General features: G+C 31.2%; 1 protein-coding gene across 9 annotated transcripts in view; it reads left to right on the top strand.

Moving 5' to 3' along the window:
* Positions 1 to 1,972: 1,972 nt before the first annotated feature.
* EndoA (SH3 domain containing GRB2 like, endophilin-A) overlaps positions 1,973 to 22,532 on the top strand; it is a 151,143-nt gene continuing 130,583 nt past the window's right edge. For all 9 annotated transcript variants that reach the window (XM_088237521.1, XM_088237524.1, XM_088237518.1 and 6 more), the window contains exon 1: positions 1,973 to 2,013. The gene's annotated coding sequence lies outside the window, so the exon portion shown is untranslated. The remainder of the gene's footprint in view (positions 2,014 to 22,532) is intronic.

The following is a 22,532-nucleotide window of genomic DNA, read 5'->3' as shown; positions in this document are numbered from 1 at the left end:
AGTAATTGGGCCTCTTGGCCTGTTGTGGTTCAAAAAAAATAAAAAAATAACAATGGAATTCCATCAAGAATTGTCAATAAATAATTTTAATAAACTAAGTGGATTAATGTATCAACTTTTCATATAATTAGAACGGGTGTTCGCCCCGTGGTAGTTTCGGAGACTCGGGACCAGAGGGTCCGAGGTTCTAACCCTGCTTTACCACAACTTGTTTTCCATTTTTAACACAGTTATTTACTAAACTTTATATTCATCGACACGCTGATTTCAGTTAACGTTCATGCATTTTTTAAATCGGCCAATGAGGAACTTCAGCCCTACGGGAAACTGAATACGAAAAATGTTTTCTTGCGCGCGGTAAAACTTAGAGCATTAAATTGTACGGCAAAGTTTCTTGAAAATATACGAAAAATTTTTTTTTTAATAAAAACGCACTGTTTTGTACGACGCCACTGGTCAATATGAACCAACCAATTGTTTGACCGCTGTGAAGGATACCCGGTTTGCTTACTGTAAACGAACCAATCGGGAAAACTGACAGAGAAGAACCTTTAACATCACACGCGGAGTTATATCAGAAATACAAAACTTTAAAAAATCATAGCGCTGATAATACGATGTATAAAAATTTAAAAAAAATTTTTTAGCTTTTTTTTAATAATCTTTTAACATTTTTTTTTGTTTTTAGTAACCACTGAACTTTCTCGTTGTTATTAGGACGTTTTCAAATGGTCATTTACGATTAAAATGCAATAGTCCCGAATTGAAATATTTGGGGTAAATCATAAGAAAGCAAATGTTTATTTTCGAAAATACCTTTACAACGAGCGTCAACCAAAATGAAAATCTTTTTATATTGTTGGATTTGTATACGAGTAATCTTATATTGAAATGTGTATCGGAAATTTAGTCAAAGGAGATAAATTTCCTTTACCATTTTGGCTAAGCCTTCCATAAGCCCCAAATCTTTGTTTCGGTCGTATTAGATAAACTTATTTACACCAGTTAAACCTGTAGATAATTTGACTTGTACCCGAAGTGCAAATATAGATAACAAGTATTACTAATATATATTAGGTGTAATTCTATAATATTATTTATTGGAAATAATGAGGAAGACTTAATTTTTATAATTTTTTATTTATTTATACTTTTACATTGTTTGTATTCTTTTTTTGTACAGAATAATGTTCCCTCACTGCGGTGTCCCGTGCCGAGGGAAATATTTTACAAAATGTGAAACATGCCTAAGATTAGTTATTTAACAAAGTTAACATAATAATAACAATAAAAAACGCAAATAATCTAATTAATCTAATTATCATTAACATAATAAACAATAAAAAACTAAAATAATCATAAAAAACATAACCAATTTATAAAGACCAATAGTTTTTCTTTCCATAGCAATATGCGAGTTTTTTTTCGTTTTTAATATTCGGTACATTTTCATCCCTCTCCGAAGATATTAAAGATTTCTTTCAGCACAAAAGTTTCAAAGTTATCTTGGATTATCCGTTTTTATATGAACGAGCAACGAGGGTTGATCAGAATAAAAAGGGAAATAATGATGATCGATCACTAAAGCTGCCAGAATGACTTATTGACAGCTTACGACTAAATGATAAGGCACCCCGAGATCAAAAATTTAACTCTAACCTCCTTTAAATTGAAAATATATTATGTATTAAATATCACTAACACGCCCTTAATAATAATATATTTATTTTTATTTTATTTAATGCTTTTCTGTAATGTAATATTTGAGACCGAAATCACAACAGAAACGAATGACAGATACCCCAACCGAGATATAGAAATAATTAGAATTTGATCATATTTTTGTTTACTAATAACAACATACTTTTGTTAACTTTTGATGGCGTTAGAATGCCACACATTTACACGTTTAAATTAGTAAAATAATGTTTCTTTCCTTTGACTGTTTACGATAAAAATATATTTTTTGTTTCAGGGATTTTGCCGATCGATTTTCAAAAATTGTTTTATAAGGTAAGTCATTTCATATTATTATATTAGACTTTTTTAAATCATTTAAAGTGAAACAGGGAAATTAATTGTGTTTTAGTGATTATTTTGTGAATCAGGACAATGCTCATTTAAAAATAGGAAAAAAGGAATGTCAATTATAAGAAATATATAATGAAATTATTATTTTAATAAACAAAGTTAATGAAGGATATAATTCATAATGTATTGTGTCAAATACCCACTAACCAAACAAAAAAAGTACAGTTCCTGCCTCTATGCAGGCTTATTACCAAGTGAGGCAAGTTAGAAAATATAATTTGTATAGTTACGATAAGATGAATAAATAAGAACACTTTAAAATAATATTAAACATATTTCAACCGAGATGAAAACCATTTTAAAGAATAAAATATAGAAGTCTAGGCATCGACAGAGCTTATGACCTGTTATTGGCTGGTTTAAGTGGCCACTTAACACGCTGTGTAACATATAGCATTCTGCCCATATTTGAACGTCTATCTGGGCCAAGTCAAATTTTAATATGGAATTCTACTAATTATCTGCATGTATATATGTATTCGTTTGGATAATTTATATAGCGCTATTTTTTGTGAAAATCACCTGTAGGGCGCTGTACAATAAACAAATATCCCAGCACGTCTTGCAGCTACAGAGCGCATGGACGGTTGGGATTCTAGTTCCTCGGCTCCAATTATGATATATAACAATATGATATATAAGAGCTAGATAACAGCACGTCTTGCAGCTACAGAGCGCATGAACAGTAAGAAATCTAGCCCCTATTTACATTTTTTTTTTTTTTACAGTGAAGTTTAAAGTTTAAGTGAAATTTTAAAAACGAAATAAAAAGCAAATTTATAATAATAGAAGTAAGATAATAACAAGTCTTGCAGCTAATGAGCGCATGGAAGGTTGACATTCTAGACCCCATTTACTAAATTTGGATATTTGATAGTTGATAACATTTACAAAATATAATATGATAGCTAACATCACAAAAAGTCTTATAGCTTCAAAACGCATTGACAAGTGGAATTTCAACAACATAAGAATGATTTTAAAAGTTAACAATAAAAATAATAAAAAAAAACACAATAATAATACACCGAGCAAAGAACTAGTAAGTATGGCAATTAAGTGAAAATGTAACAGCCAATAAATAATGTATTATGATGTTTTGACTTGTCTTATTGTAGCATTCATGGAGGAAGAGGGAAAATGCGTTTTTACTTACAAATGCTGATTTTAAAGTTACCTGGTTTTAATAATTTCCCCGCGATATGTAGCATGCTGCTTGAAAACGTTAAATAAAATAACACGCGTTGCCTATTTTGCCAAAAGCGTAACAATTTTTTGACTAAACTTTTTGTGGTTCAACCGGCTCTTAGTCTACTAAGGCGTACCTGTCCCATTACCACCTGCATATTACCACCTGCATATTACCACAATTGCAACAATAAAGTTAATTATTTCAATTTACTAAAAACTTGTGACATACGTAGAAAAATATAGAATTAAAAAATACCCTACTAGAACTCGCGAGATAAAAAAATAATTGTTTTAATGTTACTCAGTAGAGTTCAATGACTACTTTGTCATTTGCGTACAAGTAGCGAATTCATATTTTTTTATATCCGTTGCGTGGGAGATTGTAAATGCCATCGTTTATCTTAAACCACCCACCCTCGAGCTGATAAATTCTATTTGTGGTTTATACGTACTATGTAGAACATCCTGCAGTACGCACAACTCTGGAAATAAGATACATGCAGTTTATTATTATGAGCGAAAATACGATGTTTATCGTATATGTTCATAAAAAAGGTTCCAAGTTAGATTCCCGCTGAGATTAATTAACTATCAATGCAGCTAGAGGCGCGATGTAGAAGTCTGGATAAGGGCCCAGAAGATATCGTAACAGTAAGGCTGTGGCCAGGGTAGGCCTAGCGCGGTAGCGACAGCGGGCGCGAAATTTCAAACTTACGAAAACGCATGAAAAACGCCACACATGGCCATAGTGCCGGGCGCGACAAATAAATGTTCAAGGCCTAAAAGCGAGCGATTTTACCATACATTTCTAATCGCTCGTTACCGCCGGTTCCTCGGGCCTAGCCAGCTAGCAGCAAATAACCTACATTTGTATGGTCGCGCGGTAATACGTCATAAGGACTTGTACGGTCATATCATACATGGTAAAAATAGTAAAGATATGTTAATTTTAAACTCGGAATTAGATGTGAATGTACTAACTATGATTTCCTATTAAATACTTTGAACTTGTTAAAACTAACTGAGAGAAGAAAAATTATAGATTTATGGAATTTATTTAAGATTGTCAACTTTACTTGGACTGCCCAAATCTATTAGCGCTCATTAACTTCAAGGTACCTGCACGAATGACTCGTCAAGTACCTCCGTTTAGTTGCAACAATTCACGTACCGTATACTCGTATAATGCTATTCTGAATCGACTCCATGTTCTCGGCAATAACTATTCCGACGTTGCTGATATTTTTCACTTAAAGTATAGCTTATATAAATTAACTCTATTTAATCATTTCAAAGATGATGAACGGTAATTTACATTTTTTAGATTATAGTGCTTTCTATGTTTACTTTTGTATGGGTACTATTGTGTACCATATTTATGTGTATACCTATTTTTTTTAAATTACTTTAATTGTCATTATAATTTATTTATTTTTTGAGACAAAAGATTTTATTGTATTTAATATACTTATATTTTGTACCTTTTAAAGAAAAATATACACTAATTATTTTCCTTTTTAAAATTTTATTTGCACACATTGTTTAATTATTTTTTAAATCTAAATATGTTTTTTATACAAAACTGCTATGTTATATGTATAGTATTTATGTAAAATAATACTTTTATATTTAAGTTTTTCACATTATATTGAAATGTTTATATTATTTTAATATGTATCTTTTTAAGGTAAAAGGCACTGCGTGCCGTGTATGTTAATAAATAAATAAATAATTGTTGAAATAAATATAAAAAGGACACAAAATGCCAAACACTCTCAAAGTGGGACGGAAGGTCTGTTGATGTCTGTCAATAGTCCGGCTTCTCCCGAATGAGTTTTCTGTGGTTTCCTCTTCTAAAAGCAAATGCGGAGAAGTTCCTTAACAAGGCCACAGCCGATTATCCTACCAGATCCTCACAATACAATTAGAGTAATTAGAAGGAACACATCTTTTGCAGTTAATATGCCTTGTACATAATAAACCAGGCAACAAAAAATAAGCAACTCCCACATAAAACATAAATTTTAAACTATTATATCGATAGTCCATATCTCTTAGAGCGTATTTCAATCAATTGTCCCAATTGTTATGTTCAAAACTCGTTTATTTATTGTAGCTGCTCCAAATTTAATTTACTTTGTCCCCATTTAGATATTTTTAGTACAAAATTTTGTGACTTCAAAAAAAAACTTTTTTAAACACTGTAAAATGAAACATTTGTCAGTGTGTAATAAGTTTATGTTCCTTTAATTATGTTTATTTTATTATAATATCAAAATTTTGAATTGGTCAACTATATTATAAAAATTCATCCCCTCCACTCCTCCACTCCATTTCCTCATCCCTTAACCTTCTAACGAGCTCTTTTTTTTCTCATGTCTTATATAATATATTATTTTTCTCTTTACTGTGTAACATGTTCTCGCATTATATTTGTGAAAAAAATTAACTGGATGTATGCACTATTTTTTATATTTTGTATTCTTATATAACAACTGTTGTTTTTCCTTAATAATTAAAAAAAAAAATATTAAAAAAATTCCCACTGAGAACACATTTTAATGCGATTTTTCTCAAACTTTAGTGTTCTGTATTCGCTACTATAACTGAGCCTCCTGGCCTGTTGTGGTGCAAAACATGTGAATATCGTCATCATCATTTCACTTTCCGCACCCAGCGGTGCACAGGGCACTGCATTAGTCAATCCGAAAATCGGTTTCCCTGCATTTGGTTGGCTTGTTACGCTTTAGACGCCAGTCCAGAACAATGAAATATTGCAGTTTAATCAACCCTTAAAATAAATATATCATGTTCACCCTGCCAGGAATCGAACCCGGGACTTCAGTCAGTCGTCAGTCTCACTTTAAAAATCTTGAAATCGTCTTCATTTCTCGTTTTGTGCTTGTGAAAGTCCTTGCTGTCTCTGATATCCTTCAACATGCCACTTGCGAGTAGTCTGATTTTTTTTTACCCTTTATAGGGTACCAAGAACAAAGTGGTTCATAAATATACCACCGGAATTGAGGTATTTATTTTCTAATATTTCGTTACAATAATAAATCTCATGTCACATACAAGAGTTTCGTAATTAGAGGCTGTAAAAAAAATAAACAGTTATTTTCCGAAATACAAAAAAAAATAGTTTCATAAAAATATTTAACTGTTACTAGAAAGTTATACTACACTAACAGTTTAATTGATATCAGGATATTATTGTTTTTCTAAAAATAACAGCTCAGAGTAGTTCGAGAAAAATCCGTTAAAATCCACTGTTTTTGTCATCAGCGCTCTAAACTGTTAATTTAGAAATGGTTTAACATATCCTGACTAGATTTCAATAACAAGTAACAAATAAAGTAAATTAAAATAAAATACAACAATAAAAGTAAATTTTACTTTCTATAACTGTTTCATCAGTTGCCTATACTAGATTATTTGCCCACGCTTCTCTTAACTGTTATTTAGAAACCGTTACACAAAACACTTTTATTTGTGAAACGGTAACTGTTACCCCCACTACTCTTTTCAAATAAGATAAAATCTAATTTCTAATCGTAATAACGTACCCTGGTAGATCAGTTTTCCTCTCAGCCTTTTCAAATGCAATAGGTTTATTTTCTTAATAAATAACATATTTTATTAAATTCGCAAGACGTAAATCAAATAAGTGTCCTATAAAGGGTTGAAATTGTGTTCTTGACATTTTTTATATGGTAACATTATGATGATGCAAGCCAGTGATGCTGTTTTGAATAATTTGAATCGCACGCTTTCTGACCTCGCACCTCGCACAACGGGCGCAGAATTGTGAATCTGGAGATGGCGCCTTCCGTTCCTCGGGTCAGTATTTGATCTCGCTAATGGTCATTTATTATAGCGCTTATCGTCACGTCCAGGCCAATAATTTAATTCGTAAATTGGATCAATGATTCCTAACCATAATTGTATAATAGTCATTCAGGGACTGCTTTCAGATACCTATGAAAGCTTTGGTAAAAGATAAACTACGAAATATTTGATGTTTATTTTTAAGGATTTATTTTATCACATTTTATCATTTGAGATGGACCTTATATGTATTTTCAAAATACTGAATGCTATAAGTGATGTCTCATCTCTGTTGCAATCGATTTATTTTCTCGTTCCCACCCATGTCGCCCGAAGTCAACATCTGCTATTTATCAAATCTTCCAAGAGCAAAATTTGTTTTTATGCCCCAATGTCCAGAATGAGTAGATTAGTTAACTCGTCACATAACTTGGAATTCTTTGGGATAGATCTTCCGGCTTTTCGTAGATCTCTTCGCCACTTAAACGGTGTGGAATGAAGATGAATTGGCATGGTTTAGCTCAAAGTCTTATAACGAGGCTTTACTGACAGAATGCATAGTCATTAAAACAAGTTCCGAGATAATCGCATTTAAAACTTTTCTATTATTTCAACGCATTCTTTCTCCCACATTTTTTAAAAAGCTTTTAAAGGGTAACCTTTATTCTAGGCATAGCACAAAATGAATTAAAATCAACATCTTGCATCTATATTAAAAAATATTTGAAATATATGAAGACTGTTGACTTAATGCATTCTGTCAGTATAATCTCGATATGTTCATCGTGTTTGATAATATATTGTATACCATTTGCATTGCCTTTGTTTGTCTTTGCTACATAGTTTTATATTTTTGTTTCTTGTATGAATGTTTCTTCATGTAACTGTTGAAATTGGCTAAGGCCGTTTACAGGTTGTTTATTAAACCCTGTCACATCCGAAACCACGATGATCAGTATGAGCAAGAAGACATATTGGCAGATTAAAATATTTTTTTAGAACGAACAAAATTTATAAAAATAAAATATTTAAAAAAAGCAAATGGTTGTTTATAATATATATTGTAACGAATTTAATTTATCGGGTAGATGCTGTGCGTTAGTTAGCCAGTTATTTGTCTCGCACAGTTGAAATGTTTCCGCACCTGTCAAAAGAATCAGGATAGGCAACACAACGTGCCGGCTTTCTTTCTTTCGGAAAAGATTTGCTGGATATGCGGTTGAAAAATTTATAAAAATGTGATCCCGAACTTGTGTCTAGATTAGTTTATTTAAGGCTGTAGTCTGGTAAAACGAACGCAAAATTAGGAAATCATACGATTTTGCCATTTAAAAACGATTTTTTTTTTAATCTTGCAATAATAAAAAAATAAATGAACCTAAATTAGAAAGATATTTCTGTTAAAATATACACTTAAAAGTTTTATGTAACTAAAATATAATGACTTTTAAAATGTCACAAAAATATATGTGATTTAAAATGCTTATATTTCTTTTCAAAATCAAAAAAATAAAATTTGGCTTCGGCCACTTTCATGTTCAACTTATTATCTTTAAATTATTACCACAAATTTTAGTTCAATACTTAGTCTTTATTGAGATCCCAGATACCTAAGTTTAGTCTAAATATGAAATGGTGTGATCTGCCGGTCTAATCGTAATGATGTTTTAGCTACATAAAACTATATTTTTAACAAAAACACCTTTAAAAAATATTGTTTTTATCTAATTCATGTTATTATTATTTTTTGATTATTGCGCGATTGAAAAAAAACATTTATTTTAAAATGGCAAAATCGTATGATTTCCTAATTTTGCGTTCGTTTTACCAGACTACAGCCTTAACAATCGATCATTTGTTCCAAGATTAGAATTTTTTTGTGTGGGGTAATAATCTTTTCAGCTCTTAATTGGCAGACTAATCCCTTACCCCTCTAGTTTATCAATTTTCCATCATATTTATACATAACTGTATACGTATATGAAATTTTTAAATAGTAAATAAATAAATAAGAGCCAAAAAGCGTGCTGTTATGCAAATAATAAAAAAATGTAAACTCGACGTTACAAAAAATACGCTATAAGAAGAAAATAATATCGAAATATTTTTAAAAATATGTTTTTAAAAAAAAAACATTTTAGAAAGGGTCTAAGATGATATGTATCATCATCATCATCATTCCCTTTCCGCACCTAATTGTGCATAGGGCATTGCATTGGTACACCAATCGCAGTGCATTTAAATATTTTTGTTACATGAAGGTAAGATGATCAGTCTTACGCTTCAGGTACCAGTCCGGGGACTATGAAATATTCTAGTATGAAAACGTCCTTTTTAAATAAATATTTCATATCAACCATGTCGAGAATCGAACCTGAGACCTCTTGCATCGTAGGCAAACGCGCTAACCACTACACCACGAGATGACAACGATACACGTTAAAAATATAATACATCATATAAAAAATAATAAATTGATTCATATATTGTAATTAAGCTTAAATCAATACATTGACCTGCACAGTTGTGTTCTGAAATCGATTAGCTTACTTTATATATCGTGGTTATACAATTAAAAGTGACCATTTGCAAAAATGTCGAATTTGAGCTTGTTGACTTTTTGACATCGTATTAACATAATGCTTGACTAGTAAAAATGCCAAGTCGACACTCTAAAAAGAATTTAATTTGTAAAATATGTGACAATTTTATAGAAGCTCACAGATTTTCGACCAGTAAAACTGACAACACACAGTTTATTTATTTTGACACTTTATATACATATACAATAAATATACATATAAGGGCGGGCATATTGCCTTAAGGCAATTTCTTCCTACCTACCCAAACCGTTCAGTTTGAGAAAATTATAAATACATGGACACATTGAATCTTACAATTTTATACAAAAATTAAAAGCAAAGATTAACAAAAATAAATATAAATATAAAAAAAAAAATAACACTATACTATGAAGAGAGGAGAGGGGATGGGAAGGAAAGAAGAAGGATAAAGGAACAATTTAAATATTTAGATAGTGACATTTCAATCTTGACTTAAATGTAAATAAAGAAGGGGCGTCTCTAACATTAGTGGGTAGATTTTTCCACAATCGAGCGGCTACTACTGTGAAAGAGGAGGCAAAAAAATTAGAGTGATGACAGGGTATTAAAAGGGTTCTCTCGTTACTAGAACGAAGAGATAGTCCGTGTTGTGAAAGAGGTTGGATGAGCTCTCTCAGATAAACAGGCGAAGTGGGATTATTTAAAATATTGTGAAGAAGTGATAGAATGTGAATGTTTCTTCTATGCCTGATACTGAGCCAGTGTAGTTGCGTGCGATACTCGGTTATGTGGTCAAATTTGCGAAGATTAAAGATATAACGAATACAAATATTCTGCAGTCGTTCTAACTTATCAAGCAATTCAGAGTTAGCATCTGGATAACATACATCCGCGTAGTCAAGGAGTGGAAGAAGTAAGCTCTGGACTAATGTTTGCTTAACATTAATTGGCAAGAGATTCTGTAATCTTTTAAGTGAGTGCAAACTGCTATAAAGTTTACGACTAACTTCGCTAACCTGATCGTCACTTTTATTAGTAAATTTAAGATCCAAAGAATTGACCAAGTAACAGTTAGTCAACTTTACTTGTAGGTGATGTCACCAGTGAAGAGTAAGTTAGAGTTAGTAGTCAGTAGTTAGTAAGTTAGTATACGTTTTGTATTTGACAGATACGTTTTTTTTTATAAAAAGTTTATTAATAAAAATTATTATTTAGATTATTTATTACGCAACACTTCTTAATTATTTTTTTCTTTTTCATTTATTTTGTATTTCTCTGTTTATTTAACCTTCATAAATAAAAAAAATGGATTATACAAATAAATAATCCCAAAAACATAATTTATAAATATAAAATAAAATATACCTCCCTCAATGAACGAAACAAAAATGATTATCTGACAAATTTTACATGTAAAATTGGCTAAGTTTTTCAATTTATTTTTTTTACATAAAAGTGATAATGTTTTTTTAAATATGTTTATACTTTACATTAAAGTTGAAAGTACCGTACATATAATGTAAAATTACCAACCACCTACTTGATAAATCTGATCTTTGAGAAGCAATTGAACTCTAGAAAAACATTAAAATGGCTTCAACATTATTGATTTTGTCACTTGGTCAATTTCTCTTGTATGCCCACGATATATAAATTTTAATCTTGATAACTCCTCTGTAGTGGACTCCAGCGTTCTCTACATAAGAACATACCAAAAATATTTATTTCATTAATAGTTCATAATCTTATTTATTACCTTAGCTTGAAACTTTGTATTTAATTGATAAATTATTTTTTATAAAATAAAAAGATTTTTTCGTATTTCGCGCAGTTTAATACAGAAATGGCATTTAATTCCTTAAACGTACAAATTGGCTCGGAAAGAAACTCTCTTACTTTATAATTCACGAAGCGAATACCGTGATTTATTTTCTACCTCGTAGGGGGTTGTGTTTAAATAGATAAGTAATTCGCTTTAATGTAAGGCTTTTAAACCAAGTCTCGTCCCATTTAAACTCCATCCACTGAAGATATCGCATTTCCATACAAAGGAGTACGTTCCTGCAGATATAAAGGATTTTACTTCAAAATCACATCCATCTTTGTACTAAAAAAATGTTTCTTCCCGTGTTATACAAAACCAACGTCCCTTTAGAAAATAAAAATAACAATATGTGCATGTTTATTTAAGCATATGGATGCAAAAATACATATTCGTATTCGACTAACAATTTAAACAGTAAATTTCAACGCTTATCAGTTCATCGTTTACCTCTTTGTTCTCATTCTCAAGGCACTCTCTTAATACCCATACACAATTCCTCTTTCTTCTCTAACTCATATAGTGTCCATGCGGCTCGACTGTGGAATCATCTCCCATCCACCATCAAAGATGTTACTACATTATCTCTGTTTAAATCACGTCTGAAGAAACATCTCCTTTCTCTTGCTTAATCCCTCCTTTCCTTTTTCCTCTTTTCTCTTTTTTCCTTTTTCCCATTAAGTAATAGTTTTGATTTGAGGTAATTTATAAACAAATACGTTTATTTCTATTTTTATATATTTTAATCTTTTTTTTTTCTATTAAATATGTTCTGTAACTTGAATTATAAAAATAAACCTTTTATTTTATCGGTTGGTAGGAAGAAATTGCCATTTGGCAATAATCCCGCAAACGTACAAATAACATTATGTACAAAAAGTTAAATAAATAAAAAAATAAAAAAATATGTTCAGAAATATTTAGCGTAATAACGAAATTCATTGCTATCTTCCGAGATGAAATGAATGCTTCTCTCTGACTCTCAAAAACGCGAACTGAGACTACACAATTACCATAAAGGACTAAAAATGTAAAGAATTGGGAATTTCAAAGATGTAAAGAAGTGATTTAAATAATTAAACAGTTGCCGAAAGAGGTTAGGGATGCTGGATACATCGCATCTAATGACCGACCAAAATGCATAGGTAGCCATAGCAGAGTGTCATCAGAATTTTCGCATTAAAAAAAAAAAAAAAATTAAATAACAAATAAAAATACAATATTACAACTAAATACAATTTTTACATTAATTAAATACATATATTAACATTAACGTTTCCCAATACGTAAAAGAAATAAACGATTCTTGTGAACGTCTTACATTAGTTTGTTCATTTTATTTTTAATTATTAATATTTTTAGGATAATATATATAAATTACAAAAATATTATAAACGGTGTTTTTAATCAGTGCTACATAAAGAAGAATTATAAATGTAATTTTTGACTTATCTCTTAAATATATTGTTTTCCTGACTGTACTTTTTATTATCTTTGTTCATTTCATTAAAGAAAGATATTCCTGTGTAAGTATAATGATGTTGTGCTGTAATTGTTTTTAATTTGGGAATTAAGATATTACCACCTGTTCTAGGTCGCGTACTTACGTTTTGTGACCTAGAAACACCACTATTTATTTTGTCTTTATGTATTTGAAGCAAACAATTATTTTTATATAACAATTTTATATCTAAATCCTTAATTTATTTTAAATAATTGAACAGTGAGAAAAGTAGACGGTTTTTTAAAAAATAACTTGTATAATTAATTTTTGTATTTTTTCGACCGGTAAAATATTTGTTTTAAAAGCACCACCCCATCCAATTATTCCGTACTATTATACTTCTATTATTACTTTTTTCAGCTCTTTAACTTCACTAAAATCAGCAAATGAAAGAATTGAAGAAATATGGATGTTCAAACATAGGCATAATGGCGAATGTTACACAGTGTGTAAATTGTCCACTTAAACCAGCCAATGACAGATCATAAGCCGCGTAAATGCCTAGACTTCAATATTCCCTTCTTTAAGGTATTTTTCACCCCCGTTATAATTTGTTGATCTTAATGACTCCCGAGGGGGTGAAATCAAGTCTTTTGTCTACAAACATTTGGACAAACTGAAATATTGTAATAATACTAAAGTTTAAAATATAAATACGTCCGTAAATAAATATTGTTATCTGCATGTCCCTAAATGAGTTTTTTCCGAAAACTGCTTGCGAATAGTAAGTATATGAAAAATGTATATAATTTTTTTTTCTCTTACATAAGAATTTTTCAGTCTCTAATTGGTCTGACAATGCCGGCACGACTCGACCCGGTCACTGGTAAAAATTATAAATAAAAGTTTAAAAAAAACTAAATACGTGCCGTATTTTTATTATTTTGAAATGTCAGCAGAAAAACTCGATCTTTTGTTGAAAAATTACTTGACAACAATTCAGTACATAACTTTCGTGTATTTTCAATATGAAACCAACTTTAAAAAAAAAATATATGGGCTAAATATATTATTTAATAAATAAATTCATTTTTTCACTTTTGTAACCACAAAACTTTCAAGGTAAAAACGTCACCCTTTTTTCTTGAAACTTGTATTCAAATACACAGGGTATCGAAATAAAAGGTTTATGGTAAATAGTCCTGAAAAGGTTCACCAAGTCCTCTCGTATACAAAGTTTCCATCCCTTAAAAGGTCTACTTCTTTTTCAAATAAAATATTCATCTCATTTATTTACCTGTTTACGGCTCAACCTCGACATTACTGTAAATATTTAAGTATTTAAAACCTCAATATTTCACTTAAACAAATCAGATGATGCTTGCATGTACGTACGCGACTAATAAATTAATATTTCAGTTCAATAAAAATGTTTGTAACTGTTGTGTTTTTTTAAAGACCTAGACGGGTTTTTAACGTTTGGTTTAATATGTGGGAAATGTTGCGACTAAATATATTGACACTTAGAGAATTTTTTTTAAACACCTATTTTTTTAAGTGCCAATCTCTTCTGATATTATGTCCCATTACCTTGTAATTTGTTATAATTTGGTTTCCATAGGATTACATCTAAAAAGCTTCCAGCCTTTACTTAATAAGGTAATTGTTTATATCTTAAATCGCATATTTGTATTATAATGTAGTAATATTTATTTTATTTGTGTTTATGTACATTTTAGAATGTTACATTTGAATTCGTACATAATATAACAAAAATATAAAGGAAAATACACAAGGTATATACTTAAATAATATGTTAACGGTTAAAACACTATATTGCTCACTTGTTCGTCCTCTTTTAGAATATGCATCCGTGATCTGGTCTCCCTTCTATGTAGGCCGGATAAATCAGATCGAATCGGTGCAACATCGTTTGCTAAGAAAAGTAGCATGGATGATTGGCCTCGAGAGGGGAGACTACACTTACGGAGAAATGGAGTCAATATTAAAAATCTCAAGTCTACAAAATCGTAGAAATAACATTGACTCCATATTTATGTTTAATCCGCCGGTTGCGAAATATTAATGTGCTGTTCTTCGATCAACACAGCACAAACTATGGCTTGCATGCACCAATGTACCGATTGTGTCGTATTGTAAATTCGAGACAAGGTCCGGACTTTTTATGTATAACTCTTTATAGATTTAAAAAATCACTAAGATAGACCGGATATTGTCTTGAGGTAGTAATTTTAATTTTGTTTGTCCTAGTTTTAATTTTATTTAGTTGTATTTTATTTTATTAGTTCCTGTATTTATTATAAGAAATTGTATACACCATTGTTAGAATGGACTGCATAAGTCCATCAAATAAATAAATAAATAGGTATGAATATTATAAACCCAAACTTGCCTGTAAAAAAATATTTTTAAATATTAAAAGAGCAAAAGAACTTTTTATTGAAATACTCCCTCAGAATCATTAGAAATATAAATGTCCAAAGTAATATTCATCATGAAGGTAGCTCTTCTAATAAACCTAACTAAAAAATATGTCGTTTATAGGATGTGATACCTTACTGTTGTTTTGCGTGTAATTTTTAGTTATCTACTAAGTACTTTCGTGCGGTTCCATGTTGTGTATGCCTGTTTTAATTTTTTTAATGACCGAAAATGGTTTTTAAATTACTGTACTTCTCATGACGTTATAAACGTACTTCGGAAATAGATTCTAAGAAACGTAAACAACCCAAGAAATATATTTATTAAAAAATATTGTTATAAAACGTCTATAAACACGCAGTTCTACTATAATTAGTATGTATAACATAACAAGCACTGATATAACGTGAACAACATTATTACGCAGAACATATTTTCAAATTTAAATGCATTAAAATATATGAATTAAGGCTATTTTTTGTTCAATTTCTTTATGCATATCGTTGATGAAATTTTGAAATGCTGTAAGGGACCAAGTGCATTTTTTTCAAGAAACGGTACAGAATGTGGAAAAAAATGTATTCATTTTTTTGTTAATACTGTAATTATTGCATATTGCATAATTTGGGTTTTTTTTTAAATATAAATTATTTTTCCAACGGATATGAAGCTGTTGAGAATATGAAAGCCTCGGCATTTACAGAACTTATACTTTATCATGGGCTGGGTTAAATGATCGCTTTACACATTGTGTAACAAATCACAATTTTGCCTTTAGCCTGTTGACTTTCATATTAACGTATGGCATATTTTCGATTATCTATACATGTTTCGTATGAATATTACTCGGTTTGTTTGTGCTGGCCTCCTGTTTAATCTTATAATCAATCCCGTCAGGGGAAAAAACAAAAAAAAAGTGTTTTTTTCTTTTCCTCCCTTTGTGTACGATGCGCGTGTCTTTAGCGGTCCATATCTAGACAAAAACTGCAAGTTTAAGTATGAACCATAATACAAATATTTTGAGAAACATCACCACGCCGCGGCGCCGCACAGTTAATCAGAATACGATATTACGAGCTACTTAGGGTAAAAAACCCAGTAACATAGAAATGGAAAATTGTAAGTGATTGGGGAAGCGTATTAGTCATGGAGCACCCACAGTAAATTTTAAGTCGATTCGTTGAAATTTTAACCGTTAATTACGTACTCAATCCCATGCGATAACAAAATCGGTTCATTTGCATCGTTTCGCCGCTAACCGTTACACTTCTTTACGCTGTTCCTTTGAGTGCATTTGTTCATCCTTATTTTGAGTTCATCGTGGATTCTACTTCTACAGGTAAGATATTTATTTATTTTTTGACAAACGTTATTTATTTAACTGAAAAAAAACGCTGACCAGAGGTCTTCTTGTAGCCAACTGTGCATAGAATTGATCCTTTTTTTAGCTACCTTCCATTTTCTGGTCAGAACCGCAGCAAACACTTTAAATTTTTTCTTAATGTAAGCCCTGGCATCTTAGACGTAGTGTAATTTATCATAGAGGCAATGGAAGCTCCCTACTTCGCTTGGTTGACAATATTGTCACGACATAAGACATCGAAAATATGAAGGTGTGTTATTTCTCGTGCGACACCCGGGGACAAAAAATCTTACTCCCAAAAGGAGGCAATACGAGGACTAAGACTAGATTTATTTGAAAGCTAGATAAATACGCAAGAACAAAAAAAAATATGCATGTGCTGAAAAGTGCTGGGAAAAAGTTCTACTTTATGAAACTTGATAACTTTTACAAAATGTGTGATGATTTTTTGACGCTGAGTTTTTTTTTTTCAGTTAAATAAATAACTTTTGTCAAAAAAAATATAAATATCTTACCTGTAGAAGTAAAAGCCATGATGAACTAAAAATAAGGATGAATATAACACAAATGCACTCAAAGAAGCAGTGTAAAGAAGTGTGGCGGTTAGCGGCGAAACGATGCAAATTAACCGATTTTGTTATCGCGTGGGATTAATTTGGTAATTAACGGTCAAAATTTCAACTAATTGATTTAAAATTGACTGTGGGAGCTCGATGACTAATACGCTTCCCTAATCACTAACAATTTTCCATTTCCATGTTCTTGGGTTTTTTACCCTTAGTAGCTCGTAATATCGTATTCTGAATCACTGTGCGCCGTGTAGGCTCACGGCGCCGCGCCGTGGTGATGTGTCCCGACCCTTAATTTACGCCGACGATTATGTAAATTTAATTGTATTTTTCGTATAATTTTCTCTAGACATTTATTTGTATAAGCAAACAATTTTTTTACTATTAATTTTATTTTTAAAATACTTGCATATTTGGGACTAATTTCGGACCTTCTAATCGTTAAATATTTCGCTCCTGTGCTCTAACCCAGTGTTTTTTTACCTTTCTGAATATGCGCCCCCTTACGAGTAGAAAAAAAACTTAAACCTCCCCCCCCCCCCCCGCGACCACCAACCAAGGCCAACTTCTGCCCGTAATCCATGGATCGCAGTCACAAGTAATGCAAAAGTCCCGGGGGAGGGACAGACAGACAGAGAAATGCCAGTTTTTTATCTTTTACTTTTGTCTTTTACCCGCGACCCACGGGGTGAAAAACACTGCTTTAACATATTTAACTATTTTATTTTCATAATCTTTCAAGTTTTAAATAAATAACATTATATAAAGGTTCACACGAAATCCTGCCTTCCTTTGTGTTTGCGACTCCCGTAAATTTAATAGAACTTTCTCGACCCCAGGAGGGACCTGGCGCTCTCTGTATTTAACGGTAATTATTCTTATTAAATAACCCATCTCTTTATTACAATCCCAGGTGACAGTCAGCCTTGTTACCTATCACGCCACGTGTGCTTAACCTTACAAAGCTTGCTAAAGGGAAATTCGCGAATCTTATTACGAATTTTATTGTGTTTTATTTGACATGGTATTTTATCATATTATGAAGATTCTTTTAGAAATATATGATATATTGTAATGTTAAAGAAAAACGCTTTCTACAGACTTTTGTGACGCCGAGTGATGGTGTGTCTGTTATTTCGGCAGCTTTAAGTAAAAATGTATCTTACTTCATAAACTCAATTATTGGGAAATTTAATAACAGATAAGTGTTTCAAATATCAATACTTTTTTTGCAGTTGACACTACTGAATTATTTTTAAATATGGAAATTAATTGCTCCGAAAAATTAAGTAATTATTATAAATATTTGAAGCATTAAAGATATTTTAGGAAAATGGTAAATGCTGAGAACCTGGGCCCAGATAACAATGAGAAGTTAACATTTACCTTCAATTTTATCTTCAAAGTAAAATTAGGTTTTCTGAATAATATGCGTAGATTTTTTTGTTCTAAACATGTTCAATTATAGGTTACCGACGAAGATACTTTTAATGTTCATGCAAACATACTCATTTTTGTACACAAATATCGGTTTTTCTTTATAAACAGTCGAAGATAACTCAGTTAACTTCCCATTGTAATCGGGGCCCTGGCAACGTGACGTGTTGGCCAACTTTTATAAGTTTTAATTTATTAACAGTGAGGGGTATTTATTTAATGGAACTTTGTCTTATTTTTAAATCAAACCCTGAATGTTTTAGTACACAGGTAAAAAGCCACTATGGCCTCGTGGTGTAATAGTCAGAGCGTTTGCCTATCATGCAAGAGGTCTCGGGTTCGATTCCCGACATAGTTGATATGAAATATTGAAATAATAGGGTGTTTTCACACTAAATTATTTCATAGTCCCTGGACTGGTACCTGAAGCGTAAGACTGATCATCTTACCTTCATGCAACAAAATGATCAAGATACGCTGCAATTGGTGTACCAATGCAGTGCCCTATGCACCATTAGGTGCGGAAAGAATATTATGACGATGAAAAAGCTACTTTCTAGCATTGGCGAAATCAATCATATATACAAAGAGGGCCCGTATACATGGCAGTAAAAATATCTTAAAAAGTACTTTGCGCCAATTTACACAATTATATGATGAATGATGTAAATGTATTATGTAAAAGAAATTAAAATAAAAAGTCATATAATATACGTAGTTTGATATATATATATATATATATATATATATATATATATAACTTAATATTTATGTATAAATTATAATATGTATATCTATAAGTGTGTGTGTATGTATTAGCGAATATGTTTAGGAATGAATTGCTAGTACCCCGACTTAACACGGATTTCCTAGCGAGTCGGGCCAGGTTCACAAGCATGGGTCATTCCTGGTTGTGTCACTATAAACTGTCTCTGTAATCGATTAATGTATGTATAGTGTTTTTTTTATAAATAAATAAATATGAGTCCATTGTAGGTGAAGTGAACCAACTGACAAAATGATCCAACTTTTGTATTCTAGGTTTTAACTCTAAAAGCTTTTCACCTGTTTTTTTTTTTATTAACATGAATGTTTTGTATATAAATATACAGAAATAAATGGTTTTTGGATTATACTGATTACAGAAATTATGAACAACAGATCTATGTGTATTAAATCCGTGCATATCACTTTTGAGATATAAACTGAAATATGAAATTAAGTATGTTTTAAAGTGTCTTTAAGATTGGATTAAACATCGTTGGATTCCAATAGGCAAATTTTGATATTTCAAGAAAATGTATTAAAATACGGTTTATTCAGTGTTCGCTTAAAACCAAATTATTTCGATATATGGAGTTCATACACTTTGATCTGTTGCTCCTCAAATATAATAAATTTTATAAACTGGCTCATAAATATAAATGTCAATGTTCTCTTTTCCAGATAAACTTTTTATTTGCTTTCGTAGTTTTTCTTAATTCAATTTAATAATTTTTTGCTCTACATCTGTTTTTTTTCTTTTCTTATTTTCCACTTACTCGTATTTAAAAATAACTTATAATAACGAATATAGCTTTCAATTTCTATTTTATATGTGCAATATGCATCTACACCATAGATTTCATAGGGCCATAGTTTATGAGTAAGGCCCTATAGGTATTTAGATTTATTATACCCACGCACAGGCGATTCCTAAGTGAGATTTTTTGTTTTCATAAATAAAGTCATATATTATGTAATAAAAAATGTACCAAATGGAAACAAAAAAAAAAAATAAATGGAATGAGTTTACTTTACCATTAAAATAGCAGTTATTTCACTGAACTTACAGTGGGCTTTTATTATCTAACTCAGGCAAAAAATAATCCATGTTTGGTAAGCATTTTAGTAGGTTTGACCTCCGACATAAATTTTCGTTCGTCATTTTATTTTTTAGTGTGTTTTCGATGTTTTCTTAAATTGCTTGAATATACTTAAAAATATTGTAGCTACTATAAAAACTACACATGCTTTTGAATTATCGTAATGAACGTTTATTTTTAGTAAATATGTTATATATTATTGCATTGTATTTTTCGTGTAAAATTTTGCGTACTTTAGTACTCGTTCTTGTGCCGCCATTCGGAGTTGAAGGCGCACTTTACTTATGTTTCCTGAACATTCTCTTTGATACTCGGAATACGTACCATTAAATATTATGCAAAACGAACATTTCATGCATGTTTTGTTCATTTGAATAACGCTTCGTTTCGTTGCGGGCTCACGCCCTAATAGTTCAGTGGTAAGTCGCACGGCTGTCCCCATTTGGGAAATTCCACTTAATCAATACCTACACTCGGCTCTTTTTCACCACACAAAAGGCCAAGAGACTCAATTCAAGTGGTGAATTGCGGCACAAAACACCCAATCAAAATCGACAAGAAAATCAACAGATAAAAAAATTGATGAAACAAACATAAGGAAAAATGGTAAATGTTACACAGTGTACAAACTAACTTCCAGCTATAAAAGTCATAAGCCCTGCAAATGCTCTTACTTTAATATATAACTTCTCAAAATAATTTTCCATCTCTGTTGCTGTATCTATGAATCTTGATTCCCCGTGGCCTAGGCCGCCTAGGGGGTAAAATCCAAGATAATGTTGCTTATAATATATTCATTCATACGGTGCAGGGTTTTACTTTTAAATAAAAGTTTCAATTGTATTTTTAAAAAAAAGGAATGTTCGGTCAGCTCAGTACACTGATTACAGAGGGAATTGGAATTTAGTGGACTGTATGGAAATTGTTACTCACTTTTAAAGTTCTTCTGATTGTTTCTTATATGAAGCACTTTGCTATTGCTGTAGCACGGATACCGGTATCGTGTAGGTGTTGATGAACTGTATAATTTAGCCTATTTATACAACACTAAATTCACTTTGTACGAAATATGCTGACGCAGTATATGATAAAGATTTATCAGAGAGCCAACTTTTCACACGTGACTCGCTCACGGGACGGTAGAATATTATTATTTTGATATTATCGTAAATAATACTTTATTTATGCCCAAAAAATATTTCCGTGTCATTATTCCTGATATTGATCGAAAGCATCACACACTATAGATTACAGTTTTACAAAAGGATTTCTACTGAGGTGAATCTTGTTTTAGTAAAATATTACAATTGAAACATCGCGGTTTTTTAGCTGCAAAATATCCCCGAGAAAATATTTAGGCATGAAGTGCATTTGATAAGTCTAATCGTCAGAAAATAAATTTTCTATTGAATCATGATAAAGACATTCAAATGAGTTTGAACGCATAGTTAATTTATACCTTCTTTTTCATCCTTTCTATAGATCTTATGGATCTGTTTGTGCCGCTGTTTCATCTTGGGACGCCGACTGCCAGCTATCGCGCCACCTCTTCGAGGGTCCGCCTGCGAGTCTTCTTCCTTCGGGGTTTCCTTGAAGCACGATACGTGGAAGCTTGTCCTCCGCCGTTCTGTTGCCATGTTCATTTCAGCACCGCCCGCCCTCGTTGTCTTCCCCGTCTTAAAATATCTTCCGTACCGCACGTGCTCCGAATATCAGTGTAATGTCAACCGCTGTGCCTGAATGGTTGCCGTAGTCGCATCGCTGTAATTTATACCAATTTCAAATTATTTATTTATTTCTTTTCTCCGGTTATAGGTACCTACTGATATTTTTTTTAATTATAAATCACATAAGATAATAATTAAACATATTATTGAAACAGTACATAATTCTATGACGAAGGGACAATCATGTTC

This window comes from Micrasema longulum, unplaced genomic scaffold, assembly GCF_059751315.1.
Source record: "Micrasema longulum isolate JH-2025_06_02 unplaced genomic scaffold, ASM5975131v1 h1tg001734l, whole genome shotgun sequence".
NCBI lineage: Eukaryota > Metazoa > Arthropoda > Insecta > Trichoptera > Brachycentridae > Micrasema > Micrasema longulum.
This window is presented reverse-complemented; position numbering and strand designations above follow the sequence as displayed.